We start from the raw sequence: 18151 nt of genomic DNA on the forward strand, positions 1-18151 counted from the left end.
CTTCACCACCACTCTCTTTTGCCATACTCTCCTCTCAGAACAGGAAAAAAAACACCCAGATGATTTAGCTCTTGCTTCATGTTCTATTAAGTTCTTTTATTGTAGTCACAAGAAATATCAATAACACCTCTGGTTAAGTAGCAAATACTTATACATTTTGATTTAAATAAATTCCAGTTCATTATAACCTGAGTTCCTTCACATCTGCTCCATTAAGTGGACCATGAAGGTGCAATTACACAGGGCACCCATGTGACTCACTCGATTTTGGTTTAGAAACGGTGTATAAAATATTATCAAATAACATTTTCTGCCTGATCATTGCTGAAAACCTTTAGCCAACAAACACCTTGGGAGACACAAACAAGAGAAAATCTGCAACATGCTGGAAATCAAAGTGATACACACAAAATGCTGGAGGAACCCAGCAAGCCAGGCAGCATCTATGTAAAAGATTAAACAGTCGACATTTCAGGCTGAGACGCTGCAGTCCTGATGAAGGGTCTCAGCCCGAAACGTTGACTGTTTAATCTTTTTCATAGATGCTGCCTGGCCCAACGCGATCCTCCAGCACTTTGTGTGTTTTACAAACATTTCGGGAGTTCAGTCAAGAGTGTGAAAAATTGTATATTATGCTTTGTTTAAAACCCTTGATGTGATAGCAAGTAAATTCTGTGGTGTTGCAAATTCCGGAATTATCCTCCACATTTTTTTTTTGGAACTATAACATGAATTCCATGTAGGGAATAAGATGCATTTTGATCTTTCTTAAGTCATGAGGCCACCAAATGACAATTGTAGTGTAGGTGAAAGTCAGTGGGGATAAATGAACACATGATAGATGTGGAAAAGCCCCAGTCCCCGCTTGGAAATGGTGCAAGGTATAAATCAAGGAGTAGTTAATAGGGTGTTGGTGAAGTCAGGTCTTGAAATAAATAATAAAAACCTTGTATTTATTCATACTCATTTCTGGTGACATGCTTCTCACCTTTTATGTGGGAAATTATCATCGAAGTAGCACCCAGCAAGACTCCTGAAGCAGTGATGTATTAATTATCAGACAAGCAGTATTCCTTCATAAAGATAGATGAGGAAACAGATATTGCCAGGGGTATGAGGAAGAATTTTAAATTGCTGTTATATCTGTAGCTGTAAATCTAGTCAAGAAGAAAAGAAGAGCTTACGAAAGGTTCAAAAAACTAGGTAATGATTGAAATCTATAAGGTTATAAGGCTGGCAGGAAGGAGCTTAAAAAGGAAATTAGGAGAGCCAGAAGATGCCATGAGAAGCCCTTGGCAGACAGGATTAAGGAAAACCCCAAGGCATTCTACAAGTATGTGAAGAGCAAGAGGATAAGATGTGACAGAATAGGACCAATCAAGTGTGACAGTGGAAAGGTGTGTATGGAACCAGAGGAGATAGCAGAGGTACTTATTGAGTACTCTGCTTCAGTATTCACTATGGAAAAGGATCTTGGTCGTTGTAAGGATGACTTACAGTGGACTGAAAAGTTTGAGACATGTAGGCATTAAGAAAGAGGATGTGCTGAGCTTTTGGAAAGTTTCAAGTTGGATAAGTCACCAGGACCGGACAAGATGTACCCCAGGCTACTGTGGGAGGCGAGGGAGGAGATTGCTGAGCCTCTGGTGATGATCTTTGCATCATCAGTGGGGCAGGGAGAGGTTCCGGAGGATTGGAGTGTTGCGGATGTTGTTCCTTTATTCAAGAAAGGGAGTAGAGATAGCCCAGGAAATTATAGACCAGTGAGTCTTACTTCAGTCGTTGGTAAGTTGATGGAGAAGATCCTGAGAGGCAGGATTTATGAACATTTGGAGAGGCATAATATGATAAGGAATAGTCAGCATGGCTTTGTGAAAGGCAGGCCATACCTTACGAGCCTGATTGAATTTTTTGAGGATGTGATTGATGAAGATAGAGCAGTAGATGTAGTGTATATGGATTTCAGCAAGACATTTGACAAGGTACCCCATGCAAGGTTTATTGAGAAAGTAAGGAGGCATGGGATCCATGGGGACATTGCTTTGTGGATCCAGAACTGGCTTGCCCACAAAAGGCAAAGAGTGGTTGTAGACAGGTTATATTCTGCATGGAGGTCGGTCACCAATGGTGTGCCTCAGGGATCTGTTCTGGGACCCCTACTCTTCATGACTTTTATAAATAACCTGGATGAAAAAGTGGAGGGATGGGTTAGTAAATTTGCTGATGACACAAAGGTTCGAGGTGTTGTGGATAGTGTGGAGGGCTGTCAGAGGTTACAGCGGGACGTTGATAGGATGCAAAACTGGGCTGAGAAGTGGCAGATGAAGTTCAACCTAGATAAGTGTGAACTGGTTCATTTAGGTAGGTCAAATATGATGGCAGAATATAGTATTAATGGTAAGACTCTTGTTAGTGTGGAGGATCAGAGGGATCTTGGGGTCCGAGTCCATAGGACACTCAAAGCTGCTGCACAGGTTGACTGTGGTTAAGAAAGCATACGGTGCATTGGCCTTCATCAATCATGGGATTGAGTTTAGGTGCCGAGAGGTAATGTTGCAGCTATATAGGACCCTGGTCAGACCCCACTTGGAGTACTGTGCTCAGTTCTGGTCGCCTCACTATAGGAAGGATGTAGAAACCATAGAAAGGGTGCAGAGGAGATTTACAATGATGTTGCCTGGATTGGGGAGCATGCCTTATGAGAATAGGTTCAGTGAACTTGGTCTTTTATCCTTGGAGCCACGGAGGATGAGAGGTGATCTGATAGAGGTGTATAAGATGATGAGAGGCATTGATCGTGTCGATAGTCAGAGGCTTTTACCCAGGGCTGAAATGGCTAGCACAAGAGGGCACAATTTTAAGGTGCTTGGTAGTAGGTACAGAGGAGATATCAGGGATAAGTTTTTTACTCAGAGAGTGGTGAGTGCATGGAATGGGCTGCCGGCGACGGTGGTGGAGGCGGATATGATAGGGTCTTTTAAGAGACTCCTGAACAGGGCTATGGGTAACCCTGGGTAATTTCTAAGGTAAGGACATGTTCGGCACAGCTTTGTGGGCCGAAGGGTCTGTATTGTGCGGTAGGCTTTCTATTGTTCTATGTTTCTTTTTTAAGGGCAGTCAGGACCACAGTTTGACATCTTTTCTGAAAGGCTACACTTCTGCAAGTGCAGCAGTCCTTTATGACTGCACTGGACCATCAACAGAAATCGTGCGATCAATTCTGAGGAACGTAACTAATCTGTTGACTCAAACTTGGAAATGCCGCCAGCTGAACCAGAGCTGACACCTCATGTGAATAATATGGAAATGAGCCAACGACAGAGGAAGGCAATGTTGCCAGAATGCATTCATTAAGAATGAAGCAGTCCATGTCTGCATGTAACACAACCTGGACAACATTTTGGCATGAGCTGATAAATAACAAATAACATTTAAAGGAATGAAGTTTTTACATACCCCTAATATTTTGAATGAGCCATTAATGTGATTGTCAATGTCCTGACAGAATTTCTTCATTCTGAATTTCTAAGTAAGATCAATTTACTCTGACTCTCTCTTCACCGAGCTTCAATCCTTGATAAAACACTTCTTTTATGCACTAGCCTTTTATGTGGCACCTTATGACATATATTCTGGAAATCCAAATAGACCACAACAAGAAGTTCCCTTCTATCGACTTTGCTTATTATAATCTCAAAGGACCCTTTCTTTTCATAAAACAATGTTGACTTAGCTTGATTACAATATACTTTTCTAAAAGACTAGTTATTCCCTTCTTGATTATAGATTCCAGCATCCTCCTAACAACAGATATTAAGCTAGCTAGCCTATAGTTTCTCACTTTCTGCCTACCCCTTTTCTTAAACATGTATGTTTATACCTGTAACTCTGAGTTTTCAGAAACCTCCAGAAAAAGCACTCGGAAGTGCTCTATCACTCATTCACTTCCAAGTGCTTTTTCTGCCTTTAGCACGCTTTTTTTTCCAATATTTTTGTCTTTCTTTGTAATGGCTTCTCTGTGTTGTTAACTGCTAAGGCTAATGTGTAATGTTAACTGCTGAGGTAATGGTTTCTCTGTAGCAGCTGTATTTGGGTTATAACTAGAGATAACGGGTGGCTATCCAATGGGAGAAATGTTATTCTTTCTTGTGTGTCTGGGAGCCGGGGTTTTTCGCAGGATTTTCGTCAAGGAGAGAGGAAGAGGAAGGACGCATGTGAAGAGTGCTGGCAGACCACCGGACGGCGTATACTGAAATCCGAGGATCCGAGGGTCGGTGACGTTCGGCGGAGATCGATGGTGGAAGAACACCTACTGAGTGAGCTCCAACTGGGACTTTAATTTTGGGCCCTTTTTTGTTTTGTTTATTTTCATACTAACCCTATATTCAGATTAAGATTCATAAAGCCTATCATTTAATTGCATATGGTGTACTGCCTGATATGTTGCGTTGTGGGTTTGTGATTGAGGATACATTACACAGCATCCACCCAAACGTGAATACCTAGTTTGGCAGGGCCGAAAGCTGATTCCCCTAAATGAACACCAGTGGGCGAGCCTGAGGGTTACATTTTGATAATAATTTTTACACTTTCTTTCTCATATTTGGAAATAGCCTACCTATTTTCCTTGGGATATTTGCAGTGCCCTGCACCATGAAGGACTATTGTGGTTCAAACAGGCATGAGGGACATTTAAGAGATTCTTATATCCGCACATGGATGAGAGAAAAATGGAAGGCTATATGGGTGTGAATAGTTAGATTGATCTTAGAGTAGGTTAAAAGGTCAGCACAACATTCTGGGTCCAAGGGCCTGTTCTGTACTGTTGTATATTCTTTAAGATGGTTCACCACCACCTTATCAAAGGCAGTTGGAGACTGGCAATCAATTGTGAATTGGCAGCAATGAATAAATACAAGAAAAGGGTTTTCATTTAAATGAACTAGTAATAAGTTTCATCCAGCAATCAGTTTTCAAAGTCTTCCTGATTTCCTTACAATAAATCATTATATTGTTTGGTTTAGGAGATGAATTTAAAGAAAGTTCAGTTACTTTTTTTAGGCTTGCTTGGATTTGATACTTCACTTCCTGAGCCCTGCACTGGACACAATTCAGACAATAATTCATGATTGAGTATTTCACCATCCAGACTTGTTTTATCTCTAGAGGTGATCATATGATTCTACATGTAGACTTTGGATCTTGCCATTAAATTCAACCAAATAACTTTTGGATTTGCAAGCTACTCCATTTCCCATTTCCCACTGTTATATGTTTGCCTGGCAGGGGGGCTGAGAGCACAAATGCACATTTTCTTTGAAAATGGATTCTTACTGATTTATGTCCCCATGACATTTTGGATTCAATTGCTTTTGTTCCATTCTTGAATACAAGTTCAGTTGGAACAAGTCTCATGCATGTTCTTAATCTCTTCACTAAGAATTTTGCAGATGCATACCCACGGTAGCGTGTGGCACTGTTTTTGTATTTCAGCAAGAAATTGGATGAGCAATGTTGCATGCTGAGATTTGATTATTTCTTCAATACTTGTTTCTTGTGAGTTTCTTTAACAGTTCTGAATAATCTCCCCGCTACTCTATTTGAAGACAGATATGAAGGAAAAATAGTTTGCTTGATTTCTTTCTTTTACATGAATTTTGCAAACTGATTAGACCAAACCTGGAGGCCATTGTCAGAAAGAGCTTTTCAAGTTAATGATGACATAGACATTCAGGCTTCAACTCATCTATAGTATGTTTAGTGGCATTACACAGAACCAAGTGTTCCACTTCAATTCACTTGATCAGTTCTGGGAAATTGTCAATCCTTATTTCGCATTAGTTCAGGTGATCTAGTCTACCTTTCAGAGACTACAGGTCCTTGGCTCCATTGGGGTTTCAGACTGCTTGTTCCTACAATTTAGGCAAATAGTGCATGAGCCTACCAACAATTCAAGGGATGGTAAACTAAGCTGCTTGTAATTGCTTGCACACTAATTATTCTTTTATGTTCGTTAAGAAACTTGATCCAAACTTTTCGATCAATGACCCCACTAGTTGTTCATATGACAACTCATAAGACCATAAAGACCATAAAATATAGGAGTAGAATTAGGCTACTTGGCCCATCGAGTTTGCTCTACCATTTCATCACGGCTGATCAAATTTTCCTCTCAGCCCCAATCTTCTGCTATCCCGCTGTATCCCTACAAACCCTGACCAATCAGGAATCCAACTCATTGTGTTGTTAGAGTAGTTTCAGTTCCTTATCTGTACATTGCCAATGATCTGTCCACCTTGTGTATCTACTCATAGACGCTTCTCAGTACAGGGTCTTTCTTGTCTATGATTCTGGATACAACTTCCATAAAGTCCTCATCGACTGTACATTTTCATTTTTTACATAAGAGTTCACGGAGGTGACCTCAACGGATCACCTGCAATGGTTTCTGCTTGGAACTTGTATAGTTGTAATGACACAGGACAATTGCTCATCTTTGCATCCTTGATACCACCATCATTTTTTAATTCTACTTCCATTCCCGCCCTCTCAAGTCTATTCTTGGCCTTTCCTATTGTCAGGTTGAGGCTAGACACAGATTAGAGGAACAACACTGCATATTCTGTGTTGGTAGTGTCCAACCTGACAGCATCAACGTCAATACCTCTGACTTCCGGTGAAAACATCCCTCATGCCTCCCCTCTCTGTTGCTTTCCATTATTCCGCTGGCCCCTTCACCTCCTCTTTTTCCCCTCCACCATCCTCATGACCTGCCCATCACCCACACCTTCCTCCCTCTTGTTCCCCACCTCCCTTCCTTTCTTCCATGGTCAACTGTCCTCTCCTATGAGATTTTATGTTGTTCATCCCTTTTTCTCTTCCACCTATCACCATCCTGCTTTTTGCATCATGCCAATTACCCCCTCCCCCACCTACCTACCAGGAGAGGAGATGTCGGAGGTGCTGTGGTACAGCATCTATGCTGGATGGGGAGCATGACCCTCCGATCAGTGCTGCCCCCGGTGTTCGCTTGATGTAAGATCAGGTGGAATGTGTGCATGTGTGTGTGTGTGTGTGTGTGTGTGTGCGCGTGTTTATCTGCTGACTGTTGAGGGTTTGTTCTTTTCTACAATCATCCATGCACTGTCAATCTGCATGAGATGTCACTCAGGGACTTGGGCTATGTCATGCATTTTTTTTTGTGTGACTGTATGTTTACTGCTATTTTACATGTGTCTTGTGCTGTGTATAATTGTTGATGCTGTGCTTTGCACCTTTGCACTGGAGGAACACTGTTTCATTTGGTTGCATTCATAGGTATTTATGTGTGGTTGAATGATAATTAAACTTGAATTTGAACTTGTTATGCACATCGCTCCAGATTTGCAGTATCTGCAATCTCTCTTGGGTGCCTCCATGATAGATGTCATTAATCCGAGAAATAATATTGTGGAGAGTTAGTTGTGATCTGTTACCAGGAAGTAAAGTTTGATGGTGGAAAATGATGGAATCCCCTGACTCCAGATACTATTGCAACTACGTCCTTCTTGATTTCTGATACGTATAAAACCGCAAAAAGATGAGTTTTATTTTTGCCTGTCACTGCACCCATTACATAACTTGACTCATCCCATGTCAACTTCAGCTTTTTGGCGGGAGGCACAAAGAATAAGGAGAGTTTCATTTGCCAACCTTTTGCTGCATGCATTAAATTCAACCAGTTTCTTCGCTGTCCATATCGATTTCCTTACATTTTTTAACAAGTGACTGTCACCAGATCTGGAAGGAATCATACATAAGGCTCTAATACCCCTGGGAGTGATCGTAAGTCTGCTGTATTTTCAGAAGATGTCACACTGCGATGACCTTTGTACTCATGCAGTCCCCCGCATGCTTCCTCTAATATCAGAATACGTCCTTCTATTGCCATGTTAATTGACAATCATCCCAGCTTGATGACCAGAGACCCACTCATTGCAAGATTTTTTATCATATCAATCTATGGAAAATTTTGGATGATGTTTTTGCTCATTAGGATAAAATTGCCTGAGTGTGGAGACTCCTGAGTTGATTGGTGGTCAGGAACTGCATATTATCTCCCTTAAACTCAATTATGCAGATAATTTTGTGAAAACTTTGATACTGTTAACTATGCACACAAGTCTAGCAAATTAAATCGCAGCTTGATTTAGTCTAGCTCTCTACAGCACTATTTAATTTCGTCTGCCTAAGGCACAATCCATTGATGTGGCCCATCCACTCTACACATTTTATCATAACCACACCATTTTGATCTTTAAAGTAAACTGGACTGGTGTGGAGTTGCAAAAGAATGATTTAGTAAGTCTTATGTGAATATATAAAACTTTGAACATATCCTTAAAGCTTTCCAATCAAGCTTCAAGGTAAGATTTTGAAGAGTCAGTGATGAAATCCTGCCTCCAGTCAAGCTTGAATTACCACTCATTTCCCATTAAATTTGGACTGCAATAATGATGGGTAGCTGAAATCATTGTCTATTATAGTGCATCTAGAAATCCATTTGAGTAAAAATGTCTGTCTAACCTTACCAGACTTGGGTTTCATTTTGGCAGTGTTTTACATCAATATATTAGAACATGGAACATAGAACATAGAATATTACAGCAAAGTCCAGACCCTTTAGCCCACAATGTAGTGCCAACTTTTAAATCTACTCTAAACTCAATGGTCCCCAACCACTGGGCTGGTCAGCTGCACCTTTCCTCATTCCCTGTCACGCACTGTTGAACTTGAACATAGGGTTGCCGACTGTCCCGTATTTGCTGGGACATCCTGTATATTGGGCTAAATTGGTTTGTCCCATACGGGACCGCCCTTGTCCCGTATTTCCCCTGCTAAGGTAGAGCGTTCCTATGAAACCTTTCGTGCCGAAATGGAGTAAAGCAAAGAAGCAATTACCATTAATTTATATGGAAAAAATTTTTGAGCGTTCCCAGACCCAAAAAATAACGTACCAAATCATATCAAATAACACATAAAACCTAAAATAACACTAACATATAGTAAAAGCAGGAATGATACGATAAATACACAGCCCATATAAAGTAGAAATAATGTACATACAGCATAGTCGGGAAGATTAAAGCAAAACCGATTTGTGGGGGAAAAAGTACACACATGCGCACGTCACATATGCGCACATCACATATGCGCACACAGGTGCCCGCACAAGGCTTCATGGTCATGGTAGCCTTTCTTGGGATAAGCCCAAGTGTCCCGTCAACACACACAAGAAATGCTGGTGAATGCAGCAGGCCAGGCAGCATCTATAGGAAGAGATACAGTTGACGTTACGGGCCGGGACCCTTCGTCAGGATTTGACTGCTACTTTTGTCCCTTATTTGGGAGTGAGAAAGTTGGCAACCCTAACTGTAAAAGACATGTTGAGGTGAATTTAACCCTACTTGAACACCCCCCACCCCCGCCCCCGGTCGGCTGGTCTGCAAGAATATTGTCAATATTAAACCGGTCCGCGGTGCAAAAAAAGTTGGGGACCCCTGATCTAACTCTTTAGTCCCATGTAGCCCTCCATTTTCATATCATCCATGTCCCTATCTAAGAGTCACTTTCACAGTATGTCCCTCTCTGTGTAAAAAACCTACCTTACACATCCCCCTACACTTCCCACCGATCACCTTACTTTCTTGTATTTGTCATTTCCACCCTGCGAAAAGGTCTCTGGCTGGCTATTAGATCTATGCCTCTTATCATCTTATACACCTCCATCAAGCCACCTCTATTCCTCCTTCGCTCCAAGGAGGAAAGCCCTAGCTCACTCAGCCTATTCTCATCGGAATTGTTCTCCAGCCCAGGGAGCATCCTGGTCAATCTTCTCTGCATCCTGCCTAAAGCTTGCACATCCATTCTATAATGAGGCAACCAGAACTGAACGTATATTCCAATTATGGTCTAGTCATGTTTTTATAGAGCTGTAACATTACCTCATGGTTCTTGAACTCAATCCCCCGACTAATAAAGGCCAACACACCATACGCCTTCAAGTTCAAGTTCATATTTAATTGTTATTCAACCACACATGTGTATACAGCTAAATGAAACAGTGGTCCTCCGAGGCTAAGGTGCAAAACACTGTACCCACAGTCACACACAGCACATATAGTAATGATAGCATATAGTTACAAAAAGTTAGCATAAGTTCCTGAGTGGTATGACCTGAATACTGATGGTGCATGGATGTTGACCTGGAGCCATGTTTCTGCAAAAACAAGTACGTAGCAGTGCCTCATCTAATGCTGATTCAGCAGACAAAGGCAAATAATCCTGCCTCATGTTGAGTCAGCTGCAGGTGATCCAGTTTGTCTTCCAGGGAGTAAGCTCTGGACAGCAGCACTGAAAGGAGTGGCCAGCCCCACAGCCAGCAAGGAGAATACTTCCAGCACACCCACCGCTCCTCTGTACTCTCTCACGTCACCTCTTCAACTCCATCCTGGAATGGCTGTAACAGGCAGTGCCGTGGCATAGGGACCTGGTCCATGCAACAACCGAGGCCACGCAGCTCCCCTGCCATTGGTCTCGCCAATGAACCAATGAACTGGACTTGCAATATTTTATATTACCAATGTCCAATGGGGTCTTGTGATCACAAGACACACATTTGCACCATTTGTTGGATCCTGAGAGGATGCTGCAATCAGGTGCACCACCATCTTACCAGAAGATGATAATCCTACCAATTTGTACAGCAACATTGCAGGATTGGTGGATGTGGACCCAGGGTGATCCTCCACATTGCTAAGAATCCTGCCAGTAATCCTGTATTCTGCCTTCAAATTCAATCTTCCAGGATCACTTCACACTTTTCCAGGTTGAACTTCATCTGCATTTCTCAGTCCAGTTCTGCATCTTGTCAATATCCCATTGTAACATATGACGACCTTCTACACTATCAGCAACAGCACCAACCTTTGTGTCACTCGAAAACTTCCTAACCCATCTTTCCATTTCCTCACGCAAGTCATTTATAAAAATCACAAAGAGCAGGATTACCAGAACAGATCCCTGTGGAACACCACTGTTCTCCATCCTCCAGGCAGAATATGCTCCACCTAATACCACCCTCTGCTTCTATGGATAAACCAATTCTGAATCAACACAGCCAAGTTTCACTGGATGGATCCCATGCCCTCTGCCTTTCTAAATAAGCCCATGATGGGAAACCTTATCAAACACCTTACTAAAATCCATATACACTGCATCCACTGCTCACACATTACTGCCCATTACATCACTGGTGTTTAGGGCAACAATGAAGGTCCTCCATCTCTGGTGGTGTTCAGAGCTCCCTCCATTGCATCAGTAGCTTCCTCTCAGTTTTCACTACTGTCAGTCATGCAAGTCCTCATTGGAGAATCACAATACCATTGCACATGTAGAAAGATAGTTCATTGCTGGTCCCGTAACAGTTTTGTTTGACCAGTCAGGGTAGTTGGCACAGAGTTGAACCCACGAACCTAGAGGACCACTGGACCACTCTTAATCTGGCCTCTACTCTTTGACCTGTTTGGCATGGGTAACGTTACCAAGAGCCAAAGCATAATGCCCTGACTCCAGTCAATATAGCTCTCTGGGTCATCGAGGCACACAAGCCTCCAAATCCTGACATGGTTGTGGTCTTCCTGGAGGGTTTTGTCACATCCTTGAAGAACTCAATCTGACTTGGGAGGCATGTCCTGCACCTTACAAAGCAAGCTGACGATCCCTAATCAGACTATGTCTCTACAGCTATTTAAAACCTGTCTTTAAGAACCTTCTCCAATAATAAGCACACCACTGGTCTATAATTCCCAGAGTTATCCCAACTCCCTTTCGTAAACAAAGAAATAACATTTGCCACCCTCCAATCTTTTGGTACTTCTGTGGCCAGTTAGGACACAAAGATCATCAAAGACCCTGCAATCTTTTCCTTTGCTTCCTGTAATAAGATGGGAGGAGAAGATGGCAGCACAACGCAGCATGCGCGGCCACTCCGAAATGATATCATACTTGTTAAGTAGGATACCGTGCACAATCCTGATTTGATGGAGACAGACGTGAGAAGCACGGAGGAACATCTGGAGAAACTGCTGAAATGCCTGCTTCGCTGTCGCTGCTACTGTGCGATCGAGAATCTCCAGAGGGGAAGGCCCCAAATCCACAGCTTTGCCTATTGCCTGTTGCCGGGGCTGGGGTCGAAGCGCTCGGCAGAGATGGTGCTCGGTGCTCGGTGTCAGAGGGCTGGTCGGAAGCTCGAAGGTTTCGGACGGACTCAAGAGTAGGCTGTGGTCGGGTGCTTCCAGGGTGCTGCATCCACAAGTTTGCGGCGTTGGAGGTTCATGGCAGGAAGAGAGTTTCTCTTCCTTCTACCATCTGCGTGAGATGATGAGACTTTCAAGAGACTTTGAGACTTTTTTTTACCATGCCCATGGTCTGTTCTTTATCGAATTATGGTATTGCTTTGCACTGTTGTAACTATATGTTATAATTATGTGGTTTTTGTCAGTTTTTTAGTCTTGGTTTGTCTTGTGTTTCTGTGATATCATTCTGGAGGAACATTGTATCATTTCTTAATGCATGCATTACTAGATGACAATAAAAGAGGATTGCGTGTCCTCATAATCTAATCTAATCTAGTAACAGGAAGTTTATCCTATCCTAACCCAGGAATTTATCTGTGGTAATGTTTTTCAGAAGTTCCAGTACATCCTCTTTCTTAATGTCAACATATTCTAATATAATAGCCTGTTTTGCACTGTTTTCACAAATGTCATGTTCTCTCTTACTGGTGAATTTTGAAGCAAAGTATTCATGAAGGACAACCCCTACCTCCTCCAAATCCAGGCACATGTTTCCTCTTCTATCCCTGATTAGTCCTATCCTCAGTCTAGTCATAGAACATAGAACATAGAACATAGAATAGTACAGCACAATACAGGCCCTTCGGCCCACAATGTTGTGCCGACCCTCAAACCCTGCCTCCCATATAAGCCCCCACCTTAGATTCCTCCATATACCTGTCTAGTAGTCTCTTAAACTTCACTAGTGTATCTGCCTCCACCGACTCAACCAGTGCATTCCACGCACCAACCACTCTCTGAGTAAAAAACCTTCCTCTAATATCCCCCTTGAACTTCTCACCCCTTACCTTAAAGCCATGTCCTCTTGTATTAAGCAGTGGTGCCCTGGGGAAGAGGCGCTGGCTATCCACTCTATCTATTCCTCTTATTATCTTGTACACCTCTATCATGTCTCCTCTCATCCTCCTTCTCTCCAAAGAGTAAAGCCCTAGCTCCCTTAATCTCTGAATCCTCCTGTCCCTCACATAGGTGTAGAATACTTTGGGATTTTCCTTAATCATATTCACCAAGGCTTTCTCATGTCCTTTCTAATTCTCCTAAGTTCATCCTTATGCTCCGTCATGGCTACCTTGTAAGTCTCTAGAACCCTGATTAGTCCTTGCTTCTTAACCCTTAAGTAAGCTGATTTCTTCCTCTGGAGCAGACATTCCACATCTCTTGTCAACCATGGAGCCTTCACCCTACCATTTGTTTTCCTGCCTCAACGGGACAAACATATCGAGAACTCCATACAAGTATTCCCTAAACAATCTCCACATTTCCATTGTGTGTTTTCATGAGTACATCTGTTCCCAATTTACACTCCCAGGTTCCAGCCTAAGAGCATCATAATTTCCACTCCCCCGGTTAAATACTTTCCCACACTGTCTGTTCCTATCCCTTCTCCAAAGCTTTGATAAAGGTCAGACAGTTGTGGCAACTGTCTCTGAAATGCCCTCCCACTAAGTGATTTGACACCTGACCTGTTTCGTTGCCCGGCACAAGATCCAGTATGGTCTCACTGTTTACATACAGTTCAGGAATCCTTCCCGGACACTCCTAACGAATTCCACCCCACCTTAACCTTTTGCACTAAGAAAGTGTCAGTCAATATTAGGGAAGTTGAAATCACGCATGTCAACAACCCTGTTATTTCTGCAACTTTCTAAAATCTGCCTCCCAATATTTCCTATGTGATGCTGTTGCCATTCTGGCTCAACTTGCTAGATAGAGGGTCTGGACCCCTTATGACTGGACACTGTGATAATAACAGCGCACACCCCAATGTACTGGTTGTTGATCAACATTGTTATTCAAAAGTCTGTTTGTTTATTGTCATTGCTGTTTGCAGTATAGATACTGTATAATTGCAATTCCTCATTGCCTGAATAAACTTCAATCTATGAAGTCCATCTGTCATTTTGAACGGCACTAAAATTCCTTTCGTTGCATATCTTGGCCTTGAATCTGCAGGCTTTCAAAAAGTGATCTTAATGTTGGCAACTGAGAAGCATTTGGCGGTGAGTGGTGCTTGTTACAATGGTAGCAACTGACTGAATTCATCTCACTGGATACTTTGGGGTCTGGTTTCATCGCCTTGGACTTTGCTACATGTTCACACTGTGGACTACATATATGGCTTGTGGTGAACAAAAATTTCCAACATTCTTAGATGTTCTTTTCATCAATATAGCAGTTTCACAGATAAATTCAAATGTCAGTTGTTTCATGTTCAGCAGCTTTGACCAAGTGTATTCATCTACAAGCTCACGAAGAAGTTATCAAGAAACATGACATCAAAATTGCAATGCAAGGACAGGTCCCATAATGGAGCAATGTAATCTGTTGCTTTTTCTCATCCCAGGTTTTCAGATTTCAGCTGTTTCCAATGGCTTCAGGCTAGGGTAATCTTCCAGATTCCACGTAGCATCATTAAGCAAGACATTGTTTGCCTTAGTGTGATGTGAACTTCAACAGCATGTTATATATTTCTGGCAAATTGGTTTGTTATTGTCACACATACTGAGGTAAAGTGAAAAACTTGTCTTACATACCGTTCAAATGGATCAATTCATTCCAATAGTGTAATGAGGTAATACGAGGTAAAACAATATCAGTGCAGAATATGTCCATAAGTCATAAGAATTAGATCATCTGCCATTCAACCACATCTTTCAGGTATATTGATCTGACATGTGCACGTGATGAGATGTGAGTATCACATTGTCTTGGGCTCTCACAAAATCACTTATCTTTCAACCTCCACAATTTGTTCAGTTTAAAGAAAACACATCTATTCATTTGATATATCAGCCACATGATTTGCTAGTTCAGTCTCACATGCTATGGCTCCTGAAACAGATAATTCGAACGGCCATGTTGTGCTATTGCAAACCAACATGTAATGCAGCTAGTCAATATACCCTGCAATACTTATATAGATGTGTGGTGGAGATTATATTGATTGGCTTTAATCACAGCCTGGTCTGGATATACCAAAGCCTCTGAATGGAAAATCTGTCAAAATTAGTGGATACTGCACAATCCATCACAGGTAAAGCCCTCCCTTCCACTGAGCAGATCTACATGAAGCATTGTCACAAGAAAGCAGCATCTATGACCAGGGACCCCCACTGAACAGGTCTTGCTTTCTTTTCACTGCCACCATCAGGAAGAAGGAGCCTCGGGCTTCACACCACCAGGTTCAGGAACAGCTATTACTCCATAATCATTGAACCAAAGGGGATAACTTCACTTGCCCCATTATTGAAATGTTCCCACAACCTATGGGCTCTCTTTCAAGGGCACTTCACCTCATGTTCTCGATATATATTGCTTATTTATTTATTATTATTGTTTCTTTATCTTGTATTTGCAGTTTGTTGTCTTTTGCATACTGATTGAACACCCAAGTTGGCGCAGTTTTTCATTGATTCCATTATGGTTATTATTCTATTATGGATCGAGAATTCCAACAAAAAAAAATAAATCTCAGGGTTGTTAATGGTGACATACTTCTGCATTGATAATAAGTTTACTTTGAACTTTGACCTTTGAGCATGGTGCACGTAATAGTACTGTTACCATTTAACATCTTGGAAGTATAAATTGGGAAGAGATGTTCTCAGGGAAATGTACGGCAGAAATGTGGCAAATGTTTAGGGGATATTTGCGTGGTGTTTTGCATGGGTATGTTCCAATGAGACAGGGAAAGGATGGTAGGGTACAGGAACCGTGGTGTACAAATGCTGTTGAAAATCTAGTGAAGAAGAAAAGAAAAGCTTACAAGAGGTTGAAAAAACTACATCATGATAGAGACCTAGAAGATTACTAGGCTAGCAGGAAGGAGTTTAGGAATGAAATTAGGAGAGCCAGAAGGGGTCATGAGAAGGCCTTGGCGGGCAGGATTAAGGATAACCCCAAGGCATTCTACAAGTATGTGAAGAGCAAGAGGATAAGATATGAGAGAATAGGACCAATCAAGTGTGACAGTGGAAAAGTTTGTATGTATGGAACCAGAGAAAATATTAGAGATACTTAATGAATACTTTACTTCAGTATTCACTGCAAAAAAGGATCTTGGTGATTGTAGGGATGACTTACAGCAGACTGATAAGGTGAGCATTAAGAAAGAGGATGTGCTGGAGCTTTTGAAAAGCATTGCTTGCACTGTTTTGTGTACTTTACACAGTCCTGGATAGGTCTGTAGTCTAGTATAGTTTTTGTGTTTTTTCTTACGTAGTTCAGCGTAGTTTTTGCATTGTTTCATGTAGCACTATGGTCCTGGAAAACGTCATCTCATTTTTACTATGTTCTGTACCCGCAGTTATGGTTGAAACGACAATAAAAAGTGACTTGACTTGACTTGATCAAGTTGGATAAGTCTCCGTGAGTGGACGAGATGTACCCCTGGCTACTGTGGGAGGCGAGGGATGAGATTGCTGAGCCTCTGGCAATGACCTTTGCATCATCAATGGGGACAGGAGAGGTTCCGGAAGATTGGCAGGTTGCAGATGTTGTTCCCTTATTCAAGAAAGGGAGTAGAGATAGTCCAGGGAATTATAGACCAGTAAGTCTTAATTCAGTGGTTGGTAATTTCATGGAAAGGATCCTGAGAGGCAGGATTTATGAACATTTGGAGAGGCATGATATGATTAGGAATAGTCAGCATGGCTTTGTCAAAGGCAGGTCGTGCCTTACGAGCCTGATTGAATTTTTTGAGAATGTGACTAAACGTATTGATGAAGGTAAAGCAGTAAATGTAGTGTATATGGATTTCAGCAAGGCATTTGATAAGGTACCCCATGCAAGGCATAGTGAGAAAGAAAGGAGGCATGAGATCCTAGGGGACCATGCTTTGTGGATAGTGTGGAGGGCTGTCAGAGGTTACAGCAGGACATTGATAAGATGCAAAACTGGGCAGATGGAGTTCAACCCAGATAAGTGTGAGGTGGTTCATTTTGGTAGGTCAAGTATGATGGCAGGACATAGTATTAATGGTAAGACTCTTGGCAGTGTGGAGGATAATAGGGATCTTGGGGTCCAAGTCCATAGTACTCTCAAAGCTGCTGCACAGGTTGACTGTGGTTAAGAAAGCATATGGTACATTGGCCTTCATCAACCGTGGGATTGAGCTTACACAGCTATATAGAACCCTGGTCAGGGCCCACCTGGAGTACTATGCTCAGTTCTGGTCACCTCACTACAGGAAGGACGTAGAAACCATTGAAAGGGTGCAGAGGAGATTTACAAAGATGTTGCCTGGAATGGGGAGCATGCCTTATGAGAATAGGTTGAGTGAACTGGGTCTTTTTTCCTTGGAACAGTGGAGGATGAGAGGTGACCTGATAGAGGTATATAAGATGATGAGAGGCATTGATTGTGTGGGTAGTCAGAGGCTTTTTCCCAGGGCTGAAATGGCTAACACAAGAGGGCACAATTTAAAGCTGCTTGGAAGTAGGTACAGAGGGGTTGTCAGGGGTAAGTGTTTTACGCAGAGAGTGGTGAGTGCATGGAATGGGCTGCCAGCAACGGTGGTGGAGATGGATACGATAGGGTCTTTTAAGAGACTCCTGGATAGGTACATGAAGCTTTGAAAAATAGAGGGCTATGGGTAACCTTAGGTAATTTCTAAGTAAGTATATGTTCAGCACAGCATTGTGGGCCGAAGGGCCTGTATTGTGCTGTAGATTTTCTATGTTTCTATCACTGTTCCTTTTGTACTGTGACATGCAGTGCAACACATTTTTGTTGTTAAAGATATTGGCCTTAAACAG

Source organism: Mobula hypostoma, chromosome 17, assembly GCF_963921235.1.
Source record: "Mobula hypostoma chromosome 17, sMobHyp1.1, whole genome shotgun sequence".
Taxonomy (NCBI): Eukaryota; Metazoa; Chordata; class Chondrichthyes; order Myliobatiformes; family Myliobatidae; genus Mobula; species Mobula hypostoma.